The sequence below is a fragment of the Pyrus communis genome, chromosome 5, assembly GCF_041283825.1.
Source record: "Pyrus communis isolate YQ-2024b chromosome 5, ASM4128382v1, whole genome shotgun sequence".
Lineage (NCBI taxonomy): Eukaryota > Viridiplantae > Streptophyta > Magnoliopsida > Rosales > Rosaceae > Pyrus > Pyrus communis.
The window spans coordinates 7,456,269-7,463,493 of NC_142569.1; the positions used below are offsets into that span (position 1 = coordinate 7,456,269).

Consider the following 7,225-nt stretch of genomic DNA (forward strand, 5'->3'; position numbering starts at 1 on the left):
TTTGTTTGGAGTTGAAGGCAAAAATACAGGAAGAGCCCAAAACAATGAATATGTAAATGGGCCTTTTGGTGAAGGTATATAGGCCTAGTCCATAAGGCCCACACAGCGCATAAAGATTATTTTGCAAGCCATATTAGGGAGTAGTCGAGCTCGAAATCTCGGGCTCAAGGTAAATGCTCTAAATAAACTGAAGCGACAAGTTTGTTGCCACACAAATATTGTCATGTGAAAACATATTGACACTATGGGCATCGTCGGTACGTAGACGGGATAGAATGGGACTAGATGGGATGAGATGGAACAAAAAAATTTTGTGCTACGTTTGGTATGTAGATCGGAGTAGAACGAACTACTTTTGTCCCACTATGTTCCATCTCACCCCACGTACCAAACGAGACCTATGTGTGAAATGCATTTTTGATTATGTGTTTATTTTCTAAATTGTTCTCCAACATCACTTTCACCTCTTCTCCTAGCCATTGACGTGGTTTTACAGGTTTAGTTTCACTCTTTACATTCAAACTTTTTTTCCATGAAATCTAATTTCCATTAAACCTTACCTCATACTAGATGTCCATGAAATATGATGTAATTTGAATTGAAATGATGAATTTTACCCTCTATGTGATAGTCATGTGAGTTTATTTAACGGAAGATTAACGAAAATTTGGATTTAGACCTCAATTGCTAATAAAGCTTATCATGAGAGTTTAATTAAAAGCCTTTTCATCACAAGGGTCACATTGAAAATGTTATGTCACCACAAGAAACCATGAAAAAAATTTGGCCAAAAAAATATAATCATGATCCACTTCTACTCTTGCTCAATCGTCTCTTTGAATTCCTCTCTGCCCAGCAACCTGCAACCAAAGATTGCTTGCCGCTCATGTTCGTCAAATATTTTTTACATTATAGACATCTGACCACTCAATGATCAAAACTGACATCAATGTGATTCTTGTGCTTTGGTTGAGTACAAGGTCTCCCCAGAAAACCCAATTCCTATTTTTCTCTATTCAGGTGACGACCTCACGGCGATTGGTCATGATTTCTTTGAGAACGAATTTGAAAATTTGCCATGGTTTGAATCTCTTATATTGGTTCGGTCAGGACATTGATTTGGGTAGGTTCGAATGGGTGTTCTGCAATTTCTTCTGCAATTCGGTAGACTATGATTGAAGAATCTGAACATGATACGCAAGAAGCAAAAGATTTGATAGGATTTGAATGGAAGATGGATTTTGATGGATTCAAAGGTGGATGATATATATATACCAAATGCTGTCAAGAATCCTACCATCCCCCATCTGATTTCTTTTCACGCCCTCAAACAGAAAAGAACCTCCCAACCCCTTCATCTTCATCTATACCTTCCTCTTCAGAACACATCCCATCGTCCTCGTCGACTTCGAATACATCGTCTTCATTGTCATCTATCATGGATTTTTATTTTTCAATAGCTATACTTTCTAGTTTTGGGGTAAACTCTGTGCTGCATGTGCAGAACTTGTTGATTCATATGTATTGTTGTTGTGGGGAAGTGGAGCTTGCTGGAAATTAATGAAATGTGGTTTCTAATGTTATGCTTGGTGGGTACTGGAAGGGCAGGAAGCTAGAGTGTGCATTGAAGTTTAGGAAAATGGTGAGCATGGGATTGAAAGGGTGCTTGCGGCTTGCGGCTTGCGGCTTGCGGTCGGTCTGCTAGACTGAATGAAGGAAGGTTAGACGGAGGAGACCCATAACTGAACGCACATTGGGACATTGGAGTTGTTTGAGTCACAGCTGCATGATTTCATTAAAAATGATCCGACAGCTCTACGTGTGATTTTCAATTTTTTCAAAATTCTAAGAAATCCATATAAATCCACAAAAATCATAATGAAAATCCATATAAATCTTCTAAAATCCATAGAGAATTATAAAGTCTATTAAAGTTCTTTGAAATCTAGCACTAAAAAAAATCTATTAAAATCCTCTATAATCCAAATTGACTACATCTCTCTAAGTTTCATCCCTGAGAGGAAAGAATCCAGATTTTCAACAGCCTAATACTCGAGAAAATTTTTCATTGTAACCGAAACACTAGTTGTTCACCACGTATTTTTATATAAGTGGTGAGATAATTTATTTTTTAAGTTATTAAATTTTTAACACACATATCTTATAATTTGTATAATGACACGTGATGTATTATCTCATTCTCGTGTTCTGATTACATTGAAAAATCTCTCCAAATACCCATATGTCACTCTATGGCCCCTCCAAAAATGTGACATGTGTCCACCCACTCACTAATCCTAACTCTGATAATTTTTGTGTTATCCTTAAACCTCTGTTATCTGCTAAACTTTTGGAAAAAGAAATTGCAGGCAAACCAAATGCACTTCAATTGCAAACAATATGAGCTACTTTAATAGAAAGACGGAACCCAAAAAAAGAAAGGAAAAGTAAATCAAAATCTTATTCCTTATCCTTTGTAATAAAAGAAAAAAAGTAATAATTCAATCATCAACTAACATATTATATAGTTTATAAAATTGGATCTAAATAGTTGATCTCTCTAGTATTACCCAATGAAATAGTGTCAATCTCACCACCCTTTTCTCCGAGGACGGCTTTACAGCCCCACGTCGCTCTTTCCTTCTCTTCATTTCCACAAATTGTGAATTAGATTAAAATAAAAGCACTTTCATCTTCCGTTTAGACTCAACAGGATCGATAGACATGGAGTTAAATTAGATTTTGGTTTCCAAATCGAATCAAATTAAAATGAAAGCAAGTTCCCCTCTCTCTCTTTCTTTCCTTCCTATGCAGAGTTTAAATCTTTTGGACTCAAAACCCTATGTGGCATCTCTTTGCCCTATCTACACGAGTGTCACCTAGCCATTCATCTTATCCCTTCAATAAAAAAAATTAAAAACTAAAGATAAATTTAGTGAAAAGAACACATGTTACTCAAGTATAATATAAGGCGCAAAGGGTCTTGAGTGCAGAAAATTTGAACTCATATTTATAAGGATGTGAAAATATATGTGGAATAGTAATACTAAATGAATATTGAACTATTTTTGACAGAAAAATGGGAGAGAAAAATTAAAAAAAAAAAAAAAAAAAAAAAACAAGAAAATCAGTCCTAATTGAAAAACAAAACAATATGACTTCGGTGTTAAAATTTTTATAGTTGACACCAATGACAGTGTTACAAAGGTTAAGGGCACTAAAATTAGACAATATTGACACATAGGTTTACAAACCCAGTGATAAGAAATGGTACCCTACAACACATTTTCTTGTAGTGAACATTGAATGGATGACGGCCATATACATATTTTGTATTATGCTATCGATAATTAGTAGAAATAAAAAACATTAGTTTTTATTAATTCCAGGTTTTTACACAAGAGAAAATCAGAATACATAAAGTTGCTTGTGGAAACATCTATTGAAAGATGGATACAATTCCTTTATTTATTACATAAATTGCAAGTACCAAAAATACGACGTAGAAAGGGGAAAACATCACATATACATATATAATCAAACTCAAAAAAAAATTCTTTTGAAACAAGTCGCTTTCAATGCAATTGCTAGTGCTACTTTATCTTTGATGTTGTCAAAGAATTCCAAATACGAATATCTCCACGATGTCTTCAAGATCAATGTGCCGCAAATGCCCCAAAAACCTACGATGAAGCCAAGTACCACGCTAACATAGAACCACAACTTATCATGATTTCCATCTTCATTCTTGTCATTCGCATCCTTGGCTGGGAAAGTGTTATCACCAAGGCAATTAGTTGAGAGAGGAACGCCACATAGCAATGGATTGTTCATATAAATGGACAAATCATTGAGCGTTTGAAGCTGGCTTCCAGAAGGAATTCTTCCAGTCAAGTTGTTATAAGACAAGTTCAAGTGGGACAAAAAGGTTAAAGATGACAAGCTTTGAGGAATATGTCCTGAAAGGTGGTTGTGCGAGAAATCAAGAGTTTCGAGCAAATGCAAGTTTCCGATCTTGGAGGGGATCTTTCCAGTCAATTGATTCATGGACAAATTCAAGGTGCCCAACAGGATGAGGTTGCTTATTTCTTCAGGAATCTCATCTTGTAATTTATTTGATGAAAGATCAATGCTCTTTACAAGTTTTAGAGTCACGTTGTACACAAGCTCTTCTCCTTTTAGTGTCAGTGTCGCTTGCTCAGAACCCATACCGAAGGCATTAGAATTATTGTTGACCAGCGAAGTTAAATTATCCAAACACTTGGGAATAGTACCTGAAAGGTTGTTGTGACTAAGATCGAGGATGTGAAGGTTCCGAAGATTGCACAGTTGCTGGGGAATATGTCCTGTAAAAACGTTGGATCGTAATTGTAGCCTATACAACAAGGATACATTTGATCCTCCTATCCATAGAGGTATGTTCCCAAATAACTTGTTGTGTCCAAGATCAAGACTCCTCAAACCAGAACAATTTTGCAAGGAATCAGGAATTACACCGCCAAAATTGTTGTTGTTGAGCTTTAATACTTCCAGTAAACTTAATACCCCCAATGAAGTGGGAATATTACCAGAGAGATTGTTGTGACCAACATCTAGAAACCAAATTTTCCTTCCCACACTCCACGCACGAGGCATTTCCCCAGAAAATTGATTGCTCCTTACAAACAAAATTTTCAAATTGGGCATCATCTGGCCAATAGTCGAGGGAATTGGCCCGGAAAATATATTGCTTTCAAGATAAAGGGCATAGACACTAGTGGACCGCCAAAGTGGGAATGGGCCCTCCAACTGATTATGGCTCAAATCAATATGCTCTAAATTTGGAAATTTCAAATGGGATGGAAAGTCTCCACTTAATTGGTTGTTAGATAAATCCAAATTTTTGAGTTGGGAAGACATCTTCAACAACCATTCCTCTAGTATCGAATCTTCAGAGATTCCAATACCACGAAGAGTGACTTGGATCAGTTCAGTTTGAGATTGAAGCCATACCCAAAACCCAGGACCTACCTGACAGTTTATGATTGCAATTGATAGGAGCTTGAAAGGAGGAACCCAAACAGAAGCCACGTCAAAAATGAGGGACATGGGTGGGTCTGTGACTTGAATTCCCACTCGAAAATATTGTAATCTTGTGAGGTTTCTGAAATGGGCTTCCGTTAGAGTACCTTCCCATGTATTATAAGACAGATCGAGGTGAACTAGCTCATAGAGTTGTCCTAGACTTTTTGGAATGGAGCCATTCATCTTATTAAAAGAGAGGTCCAATGTTTTCAAGGATGACAAGTGTCCGATGGAATTAGGAATTGAGCCCCACAAATGGTTTCCACCAAGGTTGAGATCCTGCAAATTCTTTAACATTCCCTATGGAGGCCGGCAATTGGCTTTCCAGCTCACAATTAGACAAATCTAGCGACTCCAATGAATTATTTGGACAATTTGAGACGCTCCTCCAAAACTCTTCAATCCCCCCACCATCAAACTTGTTGTAAGAAAGGCTTAAGACCTTTAGCTTGCACAAATTTCCAATGACTTTCGGAATTTGACCTTTTAAGCCTGTTCGAGATAAATCAAGGTGTTCTAGAGATTTGAAGTTTGCAAATTCATTTGGAAAAGGACAACTGAAATTATTCCACGATAGATCAAGAGTCATGAGGCTGCTAAGATTAAAAACCCAACTGGGAGATGAAGAACATTTAATACCGTTATCCGACATACCAAGGACCAAAAGTGATGTCAAGTTAATCCTTTGGAGTGAGAGTGGAATGCTTTCAATTTGACACGAAGATAAGTGTAACTCTAACAATGAAGGAAGCATGTTAATATCATATGCCCAACTGGCTCCTGTGCGGCTAAGGTCCACGTAATTGAGATTAAGGTACTTTAGGGAAGAGAGGTGAGAAAGCCAAGTCAAGTTTCTGGAAGACAAGTGGAAATTCATCCCGAGATCAAGGTATTTTAGGGAAGAGAGGTGAGAAAGCCAAGTCAAGCTTCTAGAAGATGAGAGTTGATTCCACCCAAGGTCAAGAATATTCAGGCTTGACAGGTTACCAAGAGAGGGGGGAATCTCTCCCCCAAATGATGCAACAGAGAGATTGAGATGTTGCAAACTTTTAAGCTCCCCGAAGAACATCGGAATGCGAATGCCTTGAAACTCATTAGAGCTGAGGTCCAGGTATTTTAAATGTTTCAAGCTCAACAAAGAAGCATTTATCTTACCTCGCAAGAAAGACTTATTATAAGCCGACTCGTCCCACTCGGCATCAGAATAGGAATATGGAGCCGGTGCTGTTGTTGCATGAAATTCCTTCCCATTGACAGCAATCATGACCCACCCAAGAAGAAAGCCTACCAGAAGGATCAGGAAGATGTTGTTTAAAGCTAACAAGTGCTCGCCTTTCTTACTCAATGCATAATGGTTTCACAGTGCTGGTGCTCGGAACTCCGATATCACCCAAGCAGATTATGGCAGTGGGTAGATACGTAGATGCCAAAAGCAAAATGAGAAAAGAGAGAGAAATATTGAGGGGATTGAAGAAGGTGTTTGAAAGCAAGGTATCCATAGGAGAAATCAGTATATATATTCCCCAGTTGGTTGCAGATGAACACAACAAGTGAACTCTAACTCATATATATAACAAAGCAATGAGAGCTTAAAAGAAAATAGTGCTACGCAGCGTGCATCAACTCGATTGAGTTTCACGCGTTTACATTCGTATTCACACCATGAAATTGCAAGGAAGGAGAGATTGAGTGGGGAGGGGGACTACTTGACAAGGACACAAATGCTCCTGCCTACTTTTAAAGTTTTAAGTCAACTTCTAAGTTCTAAGTCAATCTCAGAAAAGTATATAAGTTCACAATTTTAGAAATTTCCCTGTTCAAAGTGTTCAAAGTATCAAACACGTTTGAATAATCTCGTTTGTTAATATTAGGGAACAAAAATGATAAAAAAAATTATAATGTGTTTGGATTTTTTATGGCTAAATTATATTTTAACATCATCATATTTTTATGGCTAAATTATATTTTAAGTCTACTTCTAAGTCAATCTCATAATTTCTTTATGTGGAAAAGTATGAAAGTTCACAATTTTAGACTTGTTCGCCGACATTAAGTTGGATATTTCCTTGTTTAAAGTGTTCAAAGTATCAGACACGTTTGTAACACCATCGTATCAATTTCATCTTCCTAATCAATCAACAAGTGTAGTCAATGAGATGTG

The 7,225-nt window shown here is 37.1% G+C and overlaps 1 pseudogene; it reads right to left on the reverse strand.

Moving 5' to 3' along the window:
• Positions 1–3,361: 3,361 nt before the first annotated feature.
• Positions 3,362–6,563, reverse strand: LOC137726388 (receptor-like protein EIX2; annotated as a pseudogene).
• Positions 6,564–7,225: the final 662 nt, after the last annotated feature.